This window comes from Schistocerca serialis, chromosome 1 (assembly GCF_023864345.2).
Source record: "Schistocerca serialis cubense isolate TAMUIC-IGC-003099 chromosome 1, iqSchSeri2.2, whole genome shotgun sequence".
NCBI lineage: Eukaryota > Metazoa > Arthropoda > Insecta > Orthoptera > Acrididae > Schistocerca > Schistocerca serialis.
In genome coordinates this window covers 7,722,458-7,745,838 of record NC_064638.1, presented here as the reverse complement: position 1 = coordinate 7,745,838, position 23,381 = coordinate 7,722,458, and positions in this window count along the sequence as shown.

Genomic DNA, 23,381 nt, shown 5'->3' with positions numbered 1-23,381 from the left:
TCGAATCCGACGCAAAACTGATAGTTAATTGTAACGTTCAGGACCTCCTAATGACGATGGAACACTGAAATTGCATCGCAATTCAATATATCGCCCTTCAGCCGACTTGTTTCCAAGGGTCATTTGCTGCCTTTGGCACCCAATGGTCTTGCTCCTGTGAGTCAAGAATTGCGAGATCCGACGCAAAACTGATAGTTAATTGTAAAGTTCAGGACCTCCTAATGACGATGGAACACTCAAATTGCGTCGCGATTCAATACATCGTCCACCCGCCGACTTGTCTCCAACAGGATATTGCTGCCTCGGGCTCCATATGGTCCGTCTCCTGTGAGTCTACATTTTCGAATCCGACGCAAAACTTGTAGTTAATTGTAACGTTCAGGGCCTCCTAATGACGATGGAACACTCAAATTGCATCGAGATCCAATACATCGACCTCCAGCCGACTTGTCTCCAAGCGTCTATTGCTGCCTCGGGCACCTTATGGTCGTTATCCTGTGAGTCTAAATTTTCGGATCCGACGCATAACTGATAATTGTAACGTACATGGCCTCCTAACGACGATGGAACACTCAAATTGCGTCGAGATTCAATACATCGTCCTCCAGCCGACTTGTCACCAAGGGTCAATTGCTGCCTCTGGCAGCTAATGGTCTTGCTCTTGTGAGTCTAGATTTTCGAATGTGACAAAAAACTGATATTTAATTGTAACGTTAAGAGCCTCCTAATGACGTTGGAACACTCGAATTGCGTCGAGATTTAATACATCGTTCTCCAGCCGACTTGTCGGCAAGGGGATATTACTGCCTCGAGCACTATAAAATAAATAAAATAAGTAAATAAAAATATATTGTTATTTAGATATTGATTATTCTATCTGTATGATGGTGATTGTGATTGCAATTGTATGTGCTTATCTGGATCGTGGACGTTTAATTATTCGGTATCAGACGCTTGACAATGGCTTTTTCGTAAAGGCAATGTTACTCGTATTTGACCGTGAAATAAAACTGAATAATCGGACTTCGTAATTAAATCGTTTCCAAAGACTGCTGCGGTAGGTGCGGACTCATAATCTAAATCTCAATATTACAATAATTTGCAAGCCATGCCAATACGTCATACAGAGGTGATTGTCTACTAAACATAAAAAAGTTACACAGTTATTTAAATCAGATATATTCAATGAATAAGCCTACAGTTCATAATCCTACTTACTTTTATAAATATAAATTCTTTACAGAATCGAGTGCCTAGTGTGGTTGCAACTCGCAGTATTCTTCTATAACATGAAATATGGCGGTGTGCCAGACAATAAAAAAAAAAATACGTGCTTCTCGCACCACTTCAACCAGAGCTCTCCTTTTTCTTAATCAAACATAAGAGTAACGTAATTGTGCTTTTGTTTTATCAGCGACACAGCGCTGCAGTTGTGTGCCATAGGCTTTATTTATTTGTCACTGATTATTTATTTAATTAATATTTCGCGTTTCCGCGGAAACTCACGCTCGGCATGCAAATGTGCCTTTATATTGCCCCCTGAATTGCGAGGCGAAAGGACACACCTGCAGGCGAGCAATTCACCTAAAGGCACAAGAAAATCTAAGTTATCTACAACTATTTACATGACTTACATTACACATTTTACACATTATATACAAAATTTGAATGACGCGGGTGCGCCGTAAAAGTTCTAATGTTGGCAGATAGAGTGCGCGCATGCGCAGAAGCGTCTGTGTAACTGCGACACTGCCGTTATTTCGTACAGTTACATCACGCGGCCCAGTATTGCAGTTCATATTGTTCGTGGGCGCGCGTTTCTCAGTCGTTGCACAAAGAAAATATTCAACCAAGATTACATATGAAGACTACATTCTATGACAGGTAACTTAGTTTTAAACTTACAATATTTGTTATAACACAATACAATTTAGATTGTTGAATGTTCTTAGTTACATAGTATTGTTTTGAAATACTTCAAAGAAAAATGTCCGTATTTTTCAGGTGCGTTGACCTATACACATCGTGTCGTTATTACAGTTCATATTCATCCGCTGCACAATATTTTTTACAGGTTAGTATCGTCGTGGTAAAGTTTTTTGATCACAGTAACATCGTTGTATAAGAACGTGATTAATACATAAGCGTGTCCATTTCTCATTTCCATTATAGTCGTAGTGATGCAGTTCGTTGTGACTAAAAGCATTGCTTATTACAGATCAGACGTGACCCGTCGAGCAATTGTTCCACGTGCAGTTCGTTTTTTACATTCCGTGGAAGCTTGGTTGCAGAACCACGGACGGCACGTAGCTGGCGTCGATCCTTGGACAATCCAGGTAAGAGTGTCTGTCACATTTCGAGAACATTTCATTCCCTGAAGTTCCAACCAAAATTCTTCCACCCGTCGTGTTGTTTTCTGGACAGGCACTTTGTGTCCATTTAATCCAGTTAACATCTTGAAGTTGGGTACTGTAGTAATGTCACTAGACGATGCACGAATTATGCACTTCACATTTTCAGTTTTTTGCTGAATATAGCTCACCTAAATGTTCGTAGTTATTAATCAAGGAAATCGTTCATCGCGTTTACATTGATACGCTGCATAATGAATGGCATTAACAGTTTCTTTCACATAGGTTTCCGCGTAGTTGCAGAGTTAGTAATGTTCGTTAATGTCCGTGAACAGTGGTTCACTATGCAATGTCTTTTTGGCACTCGTTTTGTTCAAATTTTTACATAGTAACAGTTACACTATACATCAGTTAAAAAAATAAGTAATTATACATACACACGTCACATATTTTCTTAGCATAAACATAATATAGTTGCACATAAACATGTTTACATCATCATTACATCGCTATAGGTTATTACATTGTGTCACATTTGATTTCATGAATTGCAGATATTTACATCCTCTTTAGCGGTTTTGCTGGGATATTATCGATGTTTTTTGTGATGTCATCTGAAATTAAGATAGGTTAGACACAACATTCATTACATCAGTAGGCAAGACCAGGCGTTTTCACTACTCAATAAATATTCAAAATAGTAAGAGAGAGAAAATGTTCGATTCCTCGCGTTTTGTGCGTGTGTGTAGAGTGTCTGTGTGGCCTTGACTACTGATAGATGCTTTTCGTGTTGAGAGATGTGCGTCTAATCTATTTCTCAAAGTAAAAGATCGCTTCACAGATGACGTCTGTCAGTTCGTCAGGTGTCATAGCAAGTCAGTGGTACCTTCAGTAACAAATGTTCCGTGAAAAATTAATATGTCATCCACTGCTACGTAATCATAAATTTTACTTTAATATTCCGTCTTTCAGGTGGAGGCGCGCGCTGAAAGAAGAGTTCTTCTGTCTTCAACTGCGTCACTGGAACCGCCGAAATGAAAATTTCTATACTACTTATTATCTGTGTTGTAACAACAGAGTTTTTCGAGTTGCTTAGCAATATTTTGATGGGTATGACCCTGACATTATTCAGCATGAAATGCTCTAAGATCTCGGTGTGCGTATAGCCCAATAATTTTGTTAGTTCTAGGATGTTGTAACAGATACGCACCAGGATGCGGTATGTTAACAATTATATAAGGTCCTTCATATAGCAGACGCCACTTAACGTTGCGTCGTTTGAGTGCTACAGATTTATGATGAGTACGAAGTAGTACAAGCAGTCCTACCTCGAATTTTTGTTTTCTTTTTATTATGTTTCTGTGATGTTTGTTTCGTATTTGTGCGTGATGTGTCAATGTAGTCAATACTTCTTTTATTTTCTGTTCAGGTGTGATTTCCTTGTCCGACAACTTAGGTAATGGTTCTATCCACTGATCGTTCTGTTTGCAATTCGTATCGTAAATATTTAAGTTATTGTGTACGTCTTCGAAAAGACTTAGGTAGGACACCCAATTAGTATGTTTTGATGAAATATAGGTCCTCATGAAACGGTTTAATTCTCGGAAAAGTCTCTCAGTCGCGTTACATTGTGGACTAAACCTCGAAATAAATATACTTTTGATGTTATTGTCGTTCAAGAAATTTCTCCATTTGTACCCAGAGTAGTATGCTGCATTATCTGATAGAATTGCTTTAGGTTTTCCCACGTGTGTCAGGTAATCACTTGAGAATCTTCGTATTATAGCATTTGCAGTGGCGGATTTTAAAGCATAAAGTTTTACATGTTTAGAAAATATATCGTAAAAAGCTAAGATATATTTGACGCCTCCAGAGCTTGCTGGATGCGGTCCACTGATGTCAGTACACAGAATTTCCAGGGGTTTACTAGGTAAAATAGAATGTAAATCTGTTTTTGTGGATAAATTCTGAGGTTTTGATTTTTGACATATGACACATCTTTTTTGGTTCCCTGTAAATTTTTCTTCTCATATTGCTAAAATAACAGTAATTGCTGAGCTTTGCCAAACACTTTTTCGTCCCATAATGACCCCAAACTAAGTGTGTGTGCCAAATTAGATTACGTTCAGACTCTTTGGGAATGCATACACACCAGTTAGTAGCATTTGGATGTCGGCGGTAAAATAACACATCATTGTGTAACTTGTAATACTTAGTCAAAGGATGACTGTGTTTTTCTACCAGTAATGTTATTATCTTATACCAGTGAGGATCAGATTTTTGTAATTCAGCCATGTTTCTGCACATATCAATATAATATTGGTGATACTGCTTGTCTTGCATTAAGAGAATCCTGTAGTCATTTATATTTTCTAAGTCACTGTTGGTATCATTCATACCTTGTGGAAGTCTAGACAAAGTGTCTGCAATGGTGTTGTCCTTACCTCTTATGTACTTAATTTCAAAAGAGTAGTTCTGAAGTGTAACTGCCCATCGTGATAGTCTAGGATGTACAAGTTTACAAGTTAACAAAAATGTCAGGGCCTGGTGATCGGTGTAAATTACCGTATGTTTTCCAAATAAATAATAATTGAATTTCTTGAATGCCCATACTATGGAAAGTGTTTCTAACTCAGTAGTGGAGTATGTAGGCTCACATTCAGTTAGAGTGCGACTCGCAAACCCAATAATTCTTATCTGTTCCTCCTCTTTATTCTTTACAACTTGAAATAAGCAACAGCCCAAGCCAGTACGTGAAGCGTCACAAGTCATACAAAAATCTAAATTGAAATCTGGATGGCTCAATATGTTAGCATTCACTAAAGCATGTTTAATTGTATTAAAGTCATTCTGGCACTGTTCCGACCAGATCCAAACTTGATTCTTTCTGAGTAGATTTAGCAGATGTTTACTGTTCAAAAGTGGTTGTGGCAAAAAACGTCTGAAAAATGAACATAGCCCAAGGAATGATTTTAACTGCTTTTTAGTTCGAGGGCTAGGAAAGTTTCTGATAGCATCTAATTTACTGGGATCCGGACGTATGCCCTGTGAATTAATGATATGTCCTAAATACTTTATCTCACTGCAACCAAATTTTGATTTTCTTAGGTTGGCTGTGACTCCAGCTTGTGCAAATTTTTCTAAAATTCTTTGAAGAGTGTCAACGTGTTCATTCCAAGATTGTGTGGCTATCAGTATATCATCTACATAGTGTGTGACTGTCTCAACTAAATCGTCGCCAAGCACAGTATCCAGGGCTGTAATGAATACCCCAGAGCTGACATTCAGTCCGAAGGGTAGAACACAAAACTGATAGGTTCGCCCCCCGAACATAAATGCAGTATATTTCCGAGAATCAGGAGTGATACCCACCTGCCAAAACGAATTAGCGAGATCTATTGTGGAAAAATATTTTGCATCTAGAAATTTCTGTAATTTCTCATCTAAATTTTCAGGTTTTGTGTGAACCGGTAAAATTATTTCATTAATAGCTCGTGCGTCTAACACTAACCTAACGCTTCCATTTGATTTTTTGACAACAAGTAGAGGACTACAATAAGGTGAGGTGGATGGTTCAATGACCTTCCAGTCTAACATTTGTTTTAATTCTTGGCACACAGCAGGTCGTTGAGATAACGGTACGTTATTTGTCTTATGGTAGAAGATCTTGTGAGGCTTAACTTCAATCTTGTGCACATACGTGTTGATAACACCTAATCGTTTGGTAAAAACTTGTAAATATTTGGATAACACTTCCTGTAATTTTATACGTTCATGTACACTGAGAGCTGTAGCTTCACTTATCTTATGATCAAGCAATGCTTTCAAGTCCATTATCTCTGTGTCAGATGAGTGTGTTTGCATGTCTTGAATGTCTTTGTCAAGTACTAACTGAACCTTGTACCCTGTACAGTGTTTGTCATGCTTTTGAGTTCTCCTGTCCAAATCAATAATAATTACACTGCCTTTATCATTTAAAATACATTTACCTTTGGAGAAGTCTATAATGCAGTCCTTCTCGCTCATAATATCTATTCCTAATATGCAATTTGTCACAAGGTTTTGTACAACCAGGAATGGCCATTGTACGGTTCCATTACCTATTTTAACGTTTACAAAAACTTGCTTCGTAACCCTACATGACTTATTACCTAGTGCAGTAGTTATTTTACAGTTTTGGGCAGGAAACTCAGGCACAGGTTCCAATTCACACATCTTTTTATAGAAATTAAAAGACAAAACGCTCACAGCTGCACCTGTATCTAGGATAATAGTAGTTGGAATCCCACCTACTACACCAGTAGTAGATGCTAAAACAATTTCATTTGTGTTTAAACGACATTGTGTACTGTCTTGTAAAAGTTCATCTGATATATTGTTATTGTAGTTGTATCTTATAAATAAAACAGGTAGTTTTTGTTTAGAATTACTCGGCATATCATTATTCTGTTGTTCAAGTGTGGTGTCAAATAACTGATTAACATTGAAGTCGCCCCCCAAGAATTCTTCAGCCACGACCTGGGGCAAAGTAGTGACTGTTTCTAGTTTGTTGGATTAGCATTTGTACTAGGTACTGACACAGATTGAGGTTGTGCATCAGGTGTCATTTCTATTATATTCACATTGGGATATTGCCTATTATGATCTCCAAACTTTAGCGGTTGTTGTTGCTGTTGCGCATTATAACTTACCTGTCGGTCGTAAGGTATGCTCCAATTTTGACCTGGTGGCTGCTGTGGTAAAGCAGAGTTTGAATAAAAGTACTGATCGTTACGAGTCCAACCTTGATGCTGTCTTGGCTCGTAGTTATTATTATTTCTATTTCTGTTTGTGTTTTTGTTATTACCTTTGTATCCGTTGTTACCGTTGTAGTTATTACCGCGGTGCCTTTTGTATGGATTGCCGCATGAAATGTTATTACTGTTGTAACTATTGTTTGTATTGGAATACGCGTGTTGATTTTGATTTCCGTACTGAGACGGCATGTGAGTTTGCTGTTTTCGTTGTACCGCGTATCCAACTGTGGGCGCGCCAGAATTGTGTTGGCAAGCCTGCATGTTTTGCATACCACTAGTGTAAACATTGTGGCTGCTGTTTTGCCGCGCGAAGCGCTGATCTTCAAGTAACATGTCAACCGAATCTAAAGCTGTTAAAAAATAATCTGAATCGTCATCCGGGATATGTAGAAGTTTTTCCTTAATGTTGAAAGGCAATTTGGCCTTCAACGCTCGGAGTATATCACGCGTTGCGACCGGTTCGTCTAAAAAATTTCCCATGTTCAAGTATTTTTCAAAATATCTGCGTAAGTTACCATTTTTACTGTGAAAAGTTTCAGGTTCTAAAATTTGTCTTCTGAGTCGCTCCTGGACGGATTGCGACCAGAATTTGTTCAGAAAAGCACGCTCAAACTCACTGTACGTGGTACATACGTCGGCTTGACTGTATGCCCAGACAGCTGCATCGCCTTGGATGTAACCGACAATATATGAAATCTTTTTCCGGTCACTCCAAGTGCGTGGAAATGCGTTACTAAAAGATTTAAGAAAAATCACCGGATGAATGGTTCGTTTTTCTGGGATAAAAATCTGAAATTGCCTGTGTTTCATTAAGCTTTCATCTTCCTTCGCATTGTGATATGGATTTATTCCACTGTAATTACTGGTATGTTCAGCTGGCGAGTAATTACGATAATGTTGCTGTGGTTTACCATGATAATAGCTTGTGTTTGTGTTTCCACATCGTGGTATGTGTTGTAGTCGTGGTGTGTTTTGTTCTTGTGTATTTGTCGTGTGCGGAATGTGTGTATCATACTCGAATGTATATTGGTTTCTGAACTGTACATTTTGACTGATATTTTCGTTACATTCAGACTGTAGTTGATCGGTGAATTGTCTCATGGGTGCAGTGACGGATTGTACTGCGTCACTGATCAGCTGTTTGTTATTAGTAATGTATTGCGCTACGGAGTCGTGCACAATTGTTGGTAAATTTTCACGTAAGCATCTATCAAAATGTTTGTCTTTGTTCTCAACCCAATCATGAAATTCTTTATTAATATTTTGAAAATGAGCTGTGGCATCTGATTGTAAGATGTCAGTCAGGTGTTGTTCAACATTGTCAAATTTATTCTGTACGTCAGTAATTCGTTTTTCAAGGTTGTCATGTACTGATGGATATGTTTGAATTTGTTCAGTAAGAACTTCACACGTGACATTAAGGTTTTTTACTTGTGTCTGTAAAAGTGCTACGTCAGTTGTAGTCTTTTCTTGTCTCGTATTGAGCTGGGAAAATTTAGTACTGAGTTCGGTCATCTGTTTGGTCAGTGTGGCGTCTATAAGTTCCACACGTTTACACAAAGTGTCATTACCTATCTTGATTGCTGTGAGATCAGATTTGATTTCGTCATTTTGTGTTTTTAACTGTTCATTTTGTGTCTTTAATTGTGCCTTTAAGGTTGCCATGTTTTCGGCGTTCTGTTTCCTTATGGTTGCCATATTTTCTGCGTTTTGTTTCATTAGCATTTGTAACATGTCGGCAATGATTACCGTTTGCAAGGTCTCTGCCCCCGCCGCGTCATTAGACGTGACGTCATGCATTAACATGGGCTCTGATTGAGATTTTGAAATTTTTGTAGTGGACGGCCTATCGTCAAAATTTTCGTCAACACTTGCGTCAATGTTTGATGAATCGTCACTACCGGTTGCTGTCGTAAAGTCATTTTCTAACACTTGTCTCACGTCCGAGTCGGATTGCGCCTGAATAGTACGTCCTTGCTGTTCCATTTTTGCGTATTGTTTCTAGTTATTACCATGCCACACGTGATATATGTTTCAAGAAAATTTTTGACACTGATTTTAAAATAAAATGTAGTTGAGCATGAATCGCTCGTAGCAACAATGGCTGTCTGTTAATTTAAAAATATAAACTGAATTTGAGATTATTGGTAATGGCTGCTGGCCATGTTACATGATATCGTACAGAAGTCGGCCATATTGTACACTCGTGTATTGGTATTGTTGCATACGTTATTGTTTAGGGAAAAGTACTGAGAATGAAATTTATCACTGAAACTGTTATGCAGAAAAGAAACACTACAGAATTTACTGAAAAGCTAATACACTGAATTATACGTCTGGTCAAGCCTGCTAATGCAAAGATGCTGCGTCTTACCTTATTTTGCTGGAAGTTTCATTGCGTCTTCCCGCAAAATTTCAGAATTGGAAAATATCTTCAGGTTTTGTTATCTCTCATACATTGACGTCCAGGTCCAGAAAGTTGTTTTTTTAAATGAAACAAAGAGAACAATGTAACAAATGACAAAATAACAAGTCCTGTCACGGTCGCCAATATAAAATAAATAAAATAAATAAATAAAAATATATTGTTATTTAGATATCGATTATTCGATCTGTATGATGGTGATTGTGATTGCAATTGTATTTGCTTATCTGGATCGTGGACGTTTAATTATTCGGTATCAGACGCTTGACAATGGCTTTTTCGTAAAGGCAATGTTACTCGTAGTTGACCGTGAAATAAAACTGAATAATCGGACTTCGTAATTAAATCGTATCCAAAGACTGCTGCGGTAGGTGCGGACTCATAATCTAAATCTCAATATTACAATAATTTGCCAGCCATGACAATACGTCGTACAGAGGTGATTGTCTACTAAACATAAAAAAGTTACACAGTTAGTTAAATCAGATATATTCAATGAATAAGCCTACAGTTCATAATCCTACTTACTTTTATAAATATAAATTCTTTACAGAATCGAGTGCCTAGTGTGGTTGCAACTCGCAGTATTCTTCTATAACATGAAATATGGCGGTGTGCCAGACAATAAAAAAAAATACGTGCTTCTCGCACCACTTCAACCAGAGCTCTCCTTTTTCTTAATCAAACATAAGAGTAACGTAATTGTGCTTTTCTTTTATCAGCGACACAGCGCTGCAGTTGTGTGCCATAGGCTTTATTTATTTGTCACTGATTATTTATTTAATTAATATTTCGCGTTTCCGCGGAAACTCACGCTCGGCATGCAAATGTGCCTTTATAGCACCATATCGTCGTTCCTCTGTGAGTCTAGATATTCGAATCCGACGCAAAACTAATAGTTAATTGTAACGTTCAGGGCCTCTTAATGACGATAGAACACTCAAATTGCTTCGAGATTCAATAAGTCGTTCTCCAGCCAACTTGTCTCCAAGGGGATATTGCTGAGTCCGGGCACCATATGGTCCGTCTCCTGTAAGTCCAGATATTCGAATCCGACGCAAAACGGACTGCCAATTGTAACGTTCAGAGCCTCATATTGACGATGGAACACTCAAATTGCATCAAGATTCAATACATCGTCCTTCAGCCGACTTGTCTTCAAGCGTCCATTGCTGTCTCGGGCACCATATGGTCCGTATCCTGTGAGTCTAGACTTTCGAATCCGCCGCAAAACTGATAGTTATTTGTAACGGTCAGGGCCTAGTAATGACGATGGAACACTCAAATTGCGTCGAGATTCAATACATCGTCCTCCAGCCGACTTGTCTCCAAGGGGATATTGCTGCCTCGTGCACCATATGGGCCGTCTCCTGTGAGTCTAGATTTTCGAATCCGACTCAAAACTTGTAGTTAATTGTAACGTTCAGGGCCTCCTAGTGACTATGGAACACTCAAATTGCGTCGAGATCCAATACATCATCCTCCCGCCGACTTGTCTCCATCGTGATATTGCTGCCTCGGGCACCATGTGGTCCGTCTCCTGTGAGTCTGGATTTTCGAATCCGACGCAAAAATGATAGTTAATTGTAACGTTCAGGGCCTCCAAATGACGAGGGAACACTCAAATTGCGTCGAGATTCAATACATCGTCCTCCAGCCGACTTGTCTCCAAGATGATATTGCTGCCTCGGGCACCATATGGTCCTTCTCCTGTGAGTCTAGATTGTCGAATCCGACGCGAAACTGATAGTTAATTGTAACATTCAGCGCGTCCTAATGACGATGGAACACTTAAATTGCGTCGAGATTCAATACGGCAGCCTCCGGCCGACTTGTCTCCAAGGGTCTATTGCTGCCCTGGGCACCGCATGGTCGTTCTCCTGTGAGTCTAGATTTTCGAATTTGACGGATAACTGATAGTTAATTGTAACGTTCAGGAGCTCCTAATGACGATGGAACACTCAAATTGATCGAGATACAATACATCGTCCTCCAGCCGATTTGTCTCCATGGGTCTACTGCTACCACGGTCACCTTATCGTCGTTCTCCTGTGAGTCCATATATTTGAATCCGACGCAAAACGGACTGCTAATTGTGACGTTCAGAGTCTCCTAATGATGATGGAACACTCAATTTGCGTCGGGATTCAATAAATCGTCCTCCAGCCCACCTGTCTCCAAGGGGATATTGCTGCTTCGGGCACCATATAGTCCTTGTCCTGTGAGTCTAGAATTTCGAATCCGACGCAAAACTGATAGTTAATTGTAACGTTCAGGACCTCCTAATGACGATGGAACACTCAAATTGCGTCTAGATTCAATACATCATCCTCCAGCCGACTTGTCTCCAAGGGTGTATTGCTGCCTCTGGCACCTAATGGTCTTGCTCTTGTGAGTCTAGATTTTCGAATGTGACGAAAACTGATATTTAATTGTAACGTTAAGAGCCTCCTAATGACGTTGGAACACTCGAATTGCGTCGCGATTTAAAACATCGTTCTCCAGCCGACATGTATGCAAGGGGATATTACTGCCTCGAGCACCTTATCGTCGTTCCTCTGTGAGTCTAGATATTCGAATCCGACGCAAAACTAATAGTTAATTGTAACGTTCAGGGCCTCTTAATGACTATAGAACACTCAAATTGCTTCGAGATTCAATAAGTCGTTCTCCAGCCAACTTTTTCCCAAGGGGATATTGCTGCCTCGGGCACCATATGGTCCGTCTCCTGTAGGTCCAGATATTCGAATCCGACGCAAAACGGACTGCTAATTGTAACGTTCAGAGTCTCCTAATGATGATGGAACACTCAACTTGCGTCGCGATTCAATACATCGTCCTCCAGCCGACTTGTATCCAAGGGTCAATTACTGCCTTTGGCAAGTAATGGTCTTGCTCCTGTGAGTCTATATTTTCGAATGTGACGCAAAACTGATATTTAATTGTAACGTTAAGGGCCTCCTAATGACGATGGAACACTCAAATTGCGTCGAGATTCAATACATCATCCTCCAGCCGACTTGTCTCCAAGGGTGTATTGCTGCCTCTGGCACCTAATGGTCTTGCTCTAGTGAGTCTAGATTTTCGAATGTGACGAAAACTGATATTTAATTGTAACGTTAAGAGCCTCCTAATGACGTTGGAACACTCGAATTGCGTCGCGATTTAAAACATCGTTCTCCAGCCGACCTGTATGCAAGGGGATATTACTGCCTCGAGCACCTTATCGTCGTTCCTCTGTGAGTCTAGATATTCGAATCCGACGCAAAACTAATAGTTAATTGTAACGTTCAGGGCCTCTTAATGACTATAGAACACTCAAATTGCTTCGAGATTCAATAAGTCGTTCTCCAGCCAACTTTTTCCCAAGGGGATATTGCTGCCTCGGGCACCATATGGTCCGTCTCCTGTAGGTCCAGATATTCGAATCCGACGCAAAACGGACTGGCAATTGTAACGTTCAGAGCCTCATATTGACGAAGGAACACTCAAATTGCATCAAGATTCAATGCATCGTCCTTCAGCCGACTTGTCTTCAAGCGTCCATTGCTGCCTCGGGCACCATATGGTCCGTCTCCTGTGAGTCTAGAATTTCGAATCCGCCGCAAAACTGATAGTTAATTGTAACGGTCAGGGCCTAGTAATGACGATGGAACACTCAAATTGCGTCGAGATTCAATACATCGTCCTCCAGCCGACTTGTCTCCAAGGGGATATTGCTGCCTCGTGCACCATATGGTCCTTCTCCTGTGAGTCTAGATTGTCAAATCCGACGTGAAACTGATAGTTAATTGTAACATTCAGCGCCTCCTAATGACGATGGAACACTTAAATTGCGTCGAGATTCAATACAGCAGCCTCCAGCCGACTTGTCTCCAAGGGTCTATTGCTGCCTTGGGCACCGCATGGTCGTTCTCCTGTGAGTCTAGATTTTCGAATTCGACGCATAACTGATACTTAATTGTAACGTTCAGGAGCTCCTTATGACGATGGAACACTCAAATTGATCGAGATTCAATACATCGTCCTCCAGCCGACTTGTCTCCATGGGTCTACTGCTACCTCGGTCACTTTATCGTCGTTCTCCTGTGAGTCCAGACATTCGAATCCGACGCAAAACGGACTGCTAATTGTAACGTTCAGAGTCTCCTAATGATGATGGAACACTCAATTTGCGTCGAGTAACAAAAATCGTCCACCAGCCCACTTGTCTCCAAGGGGATATTGCTGCCTCGGACACCATATAGTCCTTCTCCTGTGAGGCTAGAATTTCGAATCCGACGCAAAACTGATAGTTAATTGTAACGTTCCGGACCTCCTAATGACAATGGAACACTCATCTTGCGTCGCGATTCAATACATCGTCCTCCAGCCGACTTGTATCCAAGGGTCAATTGCTGCCTTTGGCAAGTAATGGTCTTGCTCCTGTGAATCTAGATTTTCGTATCCGACGCAAAACTGATATTTAATTGTAACGTTAAGGGCCTCCTAATGACGATGGAACACTCAAATTGCGTCGAAAATCAATACATCGTCCTCGAGCCGACTTGTCTGCAAGGGGATATTGCTGCCTCATGCACCTCATCGTCATTTTTCTGTGAGTCTAGATTTTTGAATCCCACTCAAAACTAATTGTTAATTGTAACGTTCAGGGCCTCCTAATGACGATGGAACACTCAAATTACGTCGAGATTCAATACATTGTCCACCCGCCGACTTGTCTCCAACGGGATATTGCTGCCTCGGGCACAATGTGGTCCGTCTCCTGTGAGTCTAGATTTTCGAATCCGACGCTAAAATGATAGTTAATTGTAACGTTCAGGGCTTAATAATGACGAAGGAACACTCTAAATGCGTCGAAATTCAATACATCGTCCTGCAGCCGACTTGTTTCTTGCTGCTTCGGGCACCTTATGGTCTTTCTCCTGTGAGTCTAGATTTTCGGATCCGAAGCGTAACTGATAGGTAATTGTAACGTTCAGCGCCTCCTAATGACGATGGAACACTCAAATTGATCGAGATTCAGTACGTCGACCTCCAGCCGAATTGTCTCCAAGGGGATATTGCTGCCTCGGGCACATATCGTCGTTCTCCTTTGAGTCTAGATTTTCGAATCCGACGCGAAACAGATAGTTAATTGTAACATTCAGGGCCTCCTAATGACGATGGAACACTCAAATTGCGACGAGATTCAATACATCGGCCTCCAGCCGATTTGTCTTCAAAAGTCTATTGCTGCCTCGGGCGCCATATGGTCCGCCTCCATTGAGTCTAGATTTTCGAATCCGATGAAAAACTGATAGTTAATTGTAACGTTCATGGCCTCCTAATGACGATGGAACACTCAAACAGCGTCGCGATTCAATACATCGTCCACCCGCCGACTTGTCTCCAACGGGATATTGCTGCCTCGGGCGCCATATGGTCCGCCTCCATTGAGTCTAGATTTTCGAATCCGATGAAAAACTGATAGTTAATTGTAACGTTCAGCGCCTCCTAATGACGATAGAACACTCAAATTGCGTCGAGATTCAATACAACGTCCTCCAGCCGACTTGTCTCCGAAGGGTTATTGCTGCCTCGGGCACCATGTGGTCCGTCTCCTGTGAGTCTAGATTTTCGAATCCGACGCAAAAACTATTGTTAGTTGTAACGTTCAGCGCCTCCTAATGACGATAGAACACTCAAACTGCGTCGAGATTCAATATATCGTCCTCCAGTCGACTTGTCTACAAGGGGATTTTGCTGCCTCGTTCACCTTATGGTCTGCCTCCTTTGAGTCTAGATTTTCGAATCCGACGCAAAACTGATGGTTAATTGTAACGTTCATGGCCTCCTAATAACGATGGAATACTCAAATTGCGCCGAGATTCAAAACATCGTCCTCCAGCCTACTTGTCTACAAGGGGATATCATTGCCTCGGGCACCTCATGGTCCGCCTCCTGTGAGTCTAGATTTTCAATCTGACGCAAAACAGATAGTTAATTGTAACGTTCAGGGCCTCCTAATAACTATAGAACACTCAAATTGCGTCGAGAATCAATACGTCTTCCTCCAGGAGACTTGTTTCCAAGGGGACATTGCTTTTTTGGGCACCATATGGTCCGTCTCCTGTGAGTCTAGATTTTCGAATCCGACACAAAACTTGTAGATACTTGTAACGTTCAGGGCCTCCTAATGACGATGGAACACTCTAATTACGTCGAGATTCAATACGTCATCCACCCGCCGACTTGTCTCCAACGGAATATTGCTGCCTCGGGCACCATATGGTCCGTCTCCTGTGAGTCTAGATTTTCGAACCCGACACAAAACTTGTAGATACATGTAACGTTCAGGGCTTCCTAATGACGATGGAACACTCAAATTACGTCGAGATTCAATACATCGTCCACCCGCCGATGTGTCTCCAACGGGATATTGCTGCCTCGGGCACCATGTGGTCCGTCTCCTGTGAGTCTAGATTTTCGAATCCGACGCAATAATGATAGTTAATTGTAACGTTCAGGGCCTCCTAATGACGATGGAACACTCAAATTGCGTCGAGATTCAATACATCGTACTCCAGCCGACTTGTCACCAAGGGTCTATTGCTGCCTCGGTCACCATATGGTCCGACTCCTGTGAGTCTAGATTTTCGAATCCGACGCAAAACTGATAGTTAATTGTAACGTTCAGGGCCTAGTAATGACGATGGAACACTCAAATTGCGTCGAGATTCAATACATCGTCCTCCCTTCGACTTGTCTCCAAGGGTCTATTGCTGCCTCGGTCACCATATGGTTCGACTCCTGAGAGTCTAGAATTTCGAATCCGATGCAAAACTGATAGTTAATTGTAACGTTCAGGGCCGAGTAATGACGATGGAACTCTCAAATTGCGTCCCGATTCAATACATCATCCTCCAGCCGACTTGTCTCCAAGGGTCAATTGCTGCCTCGTGCACCTTAAGGTCGATCTCCTGCGAGTCTAGATTTTCGGATCCGACGCATAACTGATAGTTAATTGTAACGTTCAGGGCCTCCTAATGACGATGGAACATTCAAATTGCGTCGAGATTCAATACATCGTCTTCCAGCCGACTTGTCTGCAAGGTGATATTGCTTCCTCGGGCAGCAAGGGTCAATTGCTGCCTTTGGCACCTAATGGTCTTGCTCCTGTGAGTGTAGATTTTCGAATCCGACGCAAAACTGAAATTTAATTGTAACGTTAAGGGCCTCCTAATGACGATGGAACACTCAAATTGCGTCGAGATTCAATACATCGTCCTCCAGCCGACTTGTCTCCAACGGTATATTGCTACCTCGGGCACCATGTGGTCCGTCTCATGTAAGTCTAGATTTTCGAATCCGACGCAAAAATGATAGTTAATTGTAACGTTCAGGGCCTCCTAATGACGAAGGAACACTCAAATTGCGTCGAGACTCAATACATCGTCCTCCAGCCGACTTGTCTCCAAGGGTCTTTTGCTGCCTCGGGCACGTTATAATCGTTCTCCTGTGAGTCTAGATTTTCGGATCCGACGCAAAACTGATAGTTAATTGTAACGTTCAGCGACTCCCAATGACGATAGAACATTCAAATTGCGTCGAGATTTTATACGTCGTCCTCCAGCCGACTTGTTTCCTGGGGGACATTGCTGCCTCTGGCACCATATGGTCCTTATCCTGTGAGTCTAGATTTTCGAATCCGAGAGAAAACTTGTAGATACTTGTAACGTTCAGGGCCTCCTAATGACGATGGAACACTCAAATTGCGTCGAGATTCAATACATCGTAATCCAGCCGACTTGTCTCCAAGGGTCAATTGCTACCTCGCTAACCTTATGGTCGTTCTCTTGTGAGTCCAGATATTCGAATCCGACACAAAACGGACTGCCAATTGTAACGTTCAGAGTCTCCTAATGACGATGGTACACTGATATTGCATCGAGATTCAATACATCGTCCTCCAGCCGACTTGTCTCCAACGGAATATTGCTGCCTCGGGCACCATGTGGTCCGTCTCCTCTGAGTCTAGATTATCGAATCCGACGCAAAAACGATTGTTAATTGTAACGTTCAGGGCCTCCTAATGACGAAGGAACACTCAAATTGTATCGAGATTCAATACATCGTCCTCCAGCCGACTTGTCTCCAAGGGTCTATTGCTGCCTCGGTCACCATATGGTCCGACTCCTGTGACTCTAGAATTTCGACTCCGACGCAAAACTGAAATTTAATTGTATCGATCAGGGCCTAGTAATGACGATGGAACACTCAAATTGCGTCGAGATTCAATATGTCGTCCTCCAGCCGCCTTGTCTCCAAGGGGATTTTTCTGCCTCGGGCACCATATGCTCCATCTCCTGTAGGTCCAGATATTCGAATCCGACGCAAGACGGACTGCCAATTGTAACGTTCAGAGCCTTCTAATGACGATGGAACACTCAAATTGCATCAAGATTCAATACATCGTGAAACACGTATGTAACATAGCAGCGATGGCGAGGCATTGTAGCATCTGTGACCAGAGAGTATGCGCTTGACCGCGCGAGTGTTGCGAGCAGTCTCAGTCTGTCAGTCAGTCGTTGCGAGTCGGTCAGTAGTCGTTGCGAGTCTGTAGCTCTGTCTAGTTGAGAGCAGTACTCTAGTAGTAGTTGTGCAGTGCAGTACGCCAATAGTCGTCATGGAGAGCGGTCGGCAACACTGGTCAAGATGGTGAATAAGGTATACTGTTAATTAATATAATTATTAGATAATGAAAAATTTTATTTATTGTAACTATTCTCCAACAAGTCCCCAATAATAATTTTTATTCCAAAAGCATTTTTTCAAAAAAAATTAATTTTTATTGAACTAAAGATTTCGTTGCACTTCCCATTTCACTCCATTTCTTTTGAAGAAAAATTTCACTAAAATAAAAAAAAAAAAGGAATATTATCATTTGCAATGCAGTTCCTCCAAGCGGTGCGCAACAACAAGAGCAGAAATGTGACATCCATTTATTCTGAGGTAAGACTTTAACTCTGATTGTTTTACACAGGGCCAAAGACCGATATTTCGGTTTAATTGTATTTTCTTGTCACTGAACGGACTTTTAATTTTGTGAAGAATTTATCATTTCTATTAAGTATTGTCATGTTTATTTCCTTATAAAATTACGGTGGGGAGGTTACACTTGGCGACACCCAGTCCAGGATCGAATTTCGTTGAGAGTCCTTTGAACAACAGTCAGATATCTGCTCTTGTTTGCTTAACTATAATTAGGATTTGGCGCTACGCTTTTACTAATTTTGTGACTTTCTTTCCACAGATCAACGACAATTCGTTTGCTCTGTTGTATTTGTGTGTTGTTTTTGCATTTGTGATTATTTGTTTTGTGAATAATTGACTGTTGTAAAAATGCCGCGAAAGACTATGAATAGTGTATCGCGAGGTATTGTGAATGAATTTACCTACTTAAACAACGTGACTGATAATAATTGTGACACGCAGAGTAATGATGACAATCCTGCGTTCACTGACAGTCAATGCATTCCAACCACTAGTGATGACTTTTACCTTAATGATGAACAAACGAACTCAATTGTCTCGTCTGTTAACTTGACGACAATTGATGACGCGGAGCGGTCTATAGTAATGAGCGCTGCCCAGCAGAACACACCCGGTTTGGAAAATTCAAGTAACATTCAGACAAATATTTCTAATGAAAATGGACAGTGTACTGAAAGTACGACGGATTTATTTAATTCCGAAATAATGTCTGACAGTGTACATCCGACTGACAAACCTTTTTCTAAATCTCAGAATAACCAAATGGTTACAGTAAGCGAGGGAGTTCCAGATCCAGCACTAAACAGCACAGAGAGTATAAAAGCTAACTTTGGCTTCGAACAAATTATGGCAAGATTGCTACAACAACAGAGTGAAGATTTCAAACAACAATTTAGTGAACAGGATAAAAAATTTAAACAACACTTAAATGAAAAATTAGATGACAATTCCAGACAGCTTAGTGAACAAATTAGAGCCGTTGCCGCGCAGTGCCATGACACTAAGGAACAGCTGCGCGCGGAAATTGAGGCTTGTTCACGAAAAAATAGCGAAGAAATTAAATCTGTTTCGCAAGAATTAAGAGAAATGCAAACAGCCGCAACAGAAACACTCAGAGACGAAATTAGCGGAGTCGCTAAACAATGCTCTGAAAAAGCTACACAATTACGCGACGAGTTTAAAGCAATGACGGTAGAACTTTCGCGCACAATGGACGCAAAGATAGACGCGAAATTCGAACAGCAGAACACTCAGATTAACGAGCGCTTTAATCAGCACATACAGAACAGTGATACGCGTTTCCGCAGATTTATTCAGGATCAAAACAAAGTAAAACGACAAGTCATGGAAACAATCACTGCACAAAGACAAGAGGACAAACGTAAAATATTCGCGAAAGCGAAGACGTATGTAGACAATAATATTACTACAGTGTCCGACAAAATTAATACCATAGAACAATTGAACGCGGAATTACGGGATGAAATTTCTGACCTTCAATCAAAAACAGATACACACACAGTAAATATTCAAACAGTGACAGATAGATTCGAACAATTAGATCTAACACAGAATTGTGATGTTATCAAAGCTGATGTTAAAAAACTGAGCGAAACTACGCGCAAGTTGCAAAAACAGATTAATGCGTCTGATTCTAAAACCGATGATCAGGTTAAAATACTGACTGAAAAATGTGATGAATTGGGCAGTCGTATTTATGCTATCGAAAATACTAAAGACAATAAATCAGACGATACTGCACCGGTTTCATTTATCCAAACACCTGAATTTCAAAATTTACAGCAGACAATTAATGAGATCGATTCATCTAACAACACGTTACGTAGGAAGTTATCAAATTTACAACAAGAAGTAACAGAGATGAAAAACATTTCAGTTAATAACATACCACAACAGACGCCACTTTATGAACATGTGTCAGACTCACGCAGCGCGTATAATTTGGGTAATCTGCAGAGAGTACGGGACTTAGATTCCGAACAACCACAGTTCAATAGATACTCTTACGATCCTGAACCTGTTGCATCACACAGAGATGATAATTTCGATTATAAACATTTTCTGTCAGTAAGAAAGTTCAAAATATTTAAAAACGATAGAACGCAGATTCACCCACTGGATTGGATTCAACAGTTTAGTTTTGCTCTTCCACCGACTTGGCCTGTAACACATAAACTTGAATTTATTTGCAGTTTTTTGGAAGGCGAACCGGCAACTCGTATGAGACCGATCGCGAGACAGTGTTACTCGGTAGAGGAATTTCAGAATGCTTTTCTGTCAGCGTACTGGTCGAAGACGACACAGCGCGGAATTAAAGATCAACTAATTAGTTTGCCAAACTATGAAAACTCAAGTTTTTCCTGTGTAACGCAATTTTTTGAGCACATGGTACAACAAAACCAGTACCTAAGCGAACCGTACAGTGAATCCGCACTTATACAACTATGCATCTCTAAATTACCACGGTCATTACGAGTGTCACTTCTAACGGGCCAGCAAAAAGAAAACATTTCAGCATTCAGAGATCTTTTACAGCTCTTGGAAGTACAGCAATCTGATTATTCTTTTGTAAACAAAAACTTTTTGAGTAACAACCAAGGTCAACAACAGTACTGCAATTATGATCAGGGACGTAATTCCAATCGGAAAGATAACAAACGTTTTAGGAACGACAACTACCAGAACTTAAATCACAGACAAAATTCAGATTATCAATATCGTCAAAATTTTCAGCAACAGGAACAACACTTTAGTAACAATAGAGGTGTTTCACAACAACAACATCAAAACCAGCCGGTTAACATACCTAACCAACAATGGAATACACAAGGTCAACCAGGCTTTAATGTTTCGCCGCGTGGACGTATAGCCCCTGGTCCAACAAATAGTAACGTACGTCAGCAAGGAAACAACTACGTACAAAGAAGACAGTATTTCAATTCCTATCGTAATGCACCGTATAGGAATGACTATTACGACAGACGTAAAAATAATGAGGACAATTTTCAGCGAACATCTAACAACAGTCGGTCATACCAACAGCAAAATCATACGCAAGAACATATTCTCATGAATGAACCCGACAGTAGGTACCATCCAGAGCGTAACACGCCTGGAAGAAGTAATAGGACAGTTCAAATAGTCGAAATGCCACAGAATCCTCCTAATAATAATAACACGTCAGATAGAATCTGACTAAATACTGCACAGGACGCATCTTCTAATAACACAAGCACTACCTTAGACACGCAAAATGTTGTTCACGAAAATGTAATTACTTTTGACGACATCAGAGACACTCTTTTACAGGAAAGACCAGTTATTCAGAAAACCATTTCACATCCTGTTATCGAAATTAAAATTGGTTCATCGAAATTTTCAGCAGTAATCGATTCCGGATCACCTATATCAGTAATTAATGAGGAGACTTTCAACGAGTGCAACAAAGAGAATACTTATCCGACGTTACCTTTAGGCAAAACAAAAGTGAAAGGAGCAGTATCAAGTAAAGGTGTAGACGTTAAATTACAGACGCATTTACCATTTTGTATTGGAGGTCATACTTTTCACTCTAATTTTTGGATTGTGCCTTTATTGACAACAGACGTTATTTTAGGTACGAATTTTCTGGTACAACACGACGCAGTTATTGATTTTCAGAATTCTTATTTAATGTTAAAGGATGAAAATGTACAACTTGCTTTAGAATTTCAGCACTCATTATCTGCGGAAGAACAAACAATCAACCGCACAGAGGTCATTTCCGCAACACGTGACATAGACTGTAATCCCACATTGTTAACGGATACGTACGTACACAACTATAATACTCCAGACGAAATGGACTACGACGTAATACAAATGATTTCCGATAAAGTTAGACAAAGCAGTGCAACTACAGACGACGAACGAACGCAATTACACAAAATTCTTTTACAGCAAGCTCCAGTTTTTGACAACATTCCTGGTACTATGTCCGGCTTTATGTATGAATTTCAAGTCAAACCGCACGACACATTTAAAGCTAAGCATTATCCTATTCCGTATATTCATAGAGAACAAGTTAAAAAAGAATTGCAGGATATGCTTGATCAGGGAATTATTGAACCAGCAGTTAGTCCGTACATAAACCCGCTACATATTGTTAAGAAAAAAGATGGCTCACTTCGCCTTGTACTTGATTCACGTCACATTAATGACATTATTATCAATGAAACAGATCGACCACAGACACTAGAGGAACTTTTACAGAAATTTCACGGTACAGCTATTTATTCTACACTAGATTTGAAATCGGGATTTTGGCAAATTCAACTTCATCCGAACTGCAGAAAATATACAGCTTTTCTCTGTTTCGGCGACTGTTATCAATTTTGCAAACTACCGTTCGGCTTAACTATTTCTTCTGCAGCCTTTATTCGCGGTTTGAACACTATACTTCCGACAGAACTTAAAGACAGAATTACGACGTATGTAGACGACATTCTTATCGCAGAAGCTAACTGGTCCGAACACAATCTGATTCTTGAACAACTGTTACAAACTTTTCATGCACAAGGACTCACAGTTAATCTTAGTAAATCGCACTTTGGCAAAACTTCCATAAAATTTCTTGGACACGTAATTTCAGCAGAAGGCATTGCACCTGATCCGGAAAAACTTCAGGCTCTACGTGACATTACTGTTCCTACAACAAAAAAGCAATTACGCAGTTTTTTGGGCTTAATTAACTTTTTTCGCAAATTTATTCAT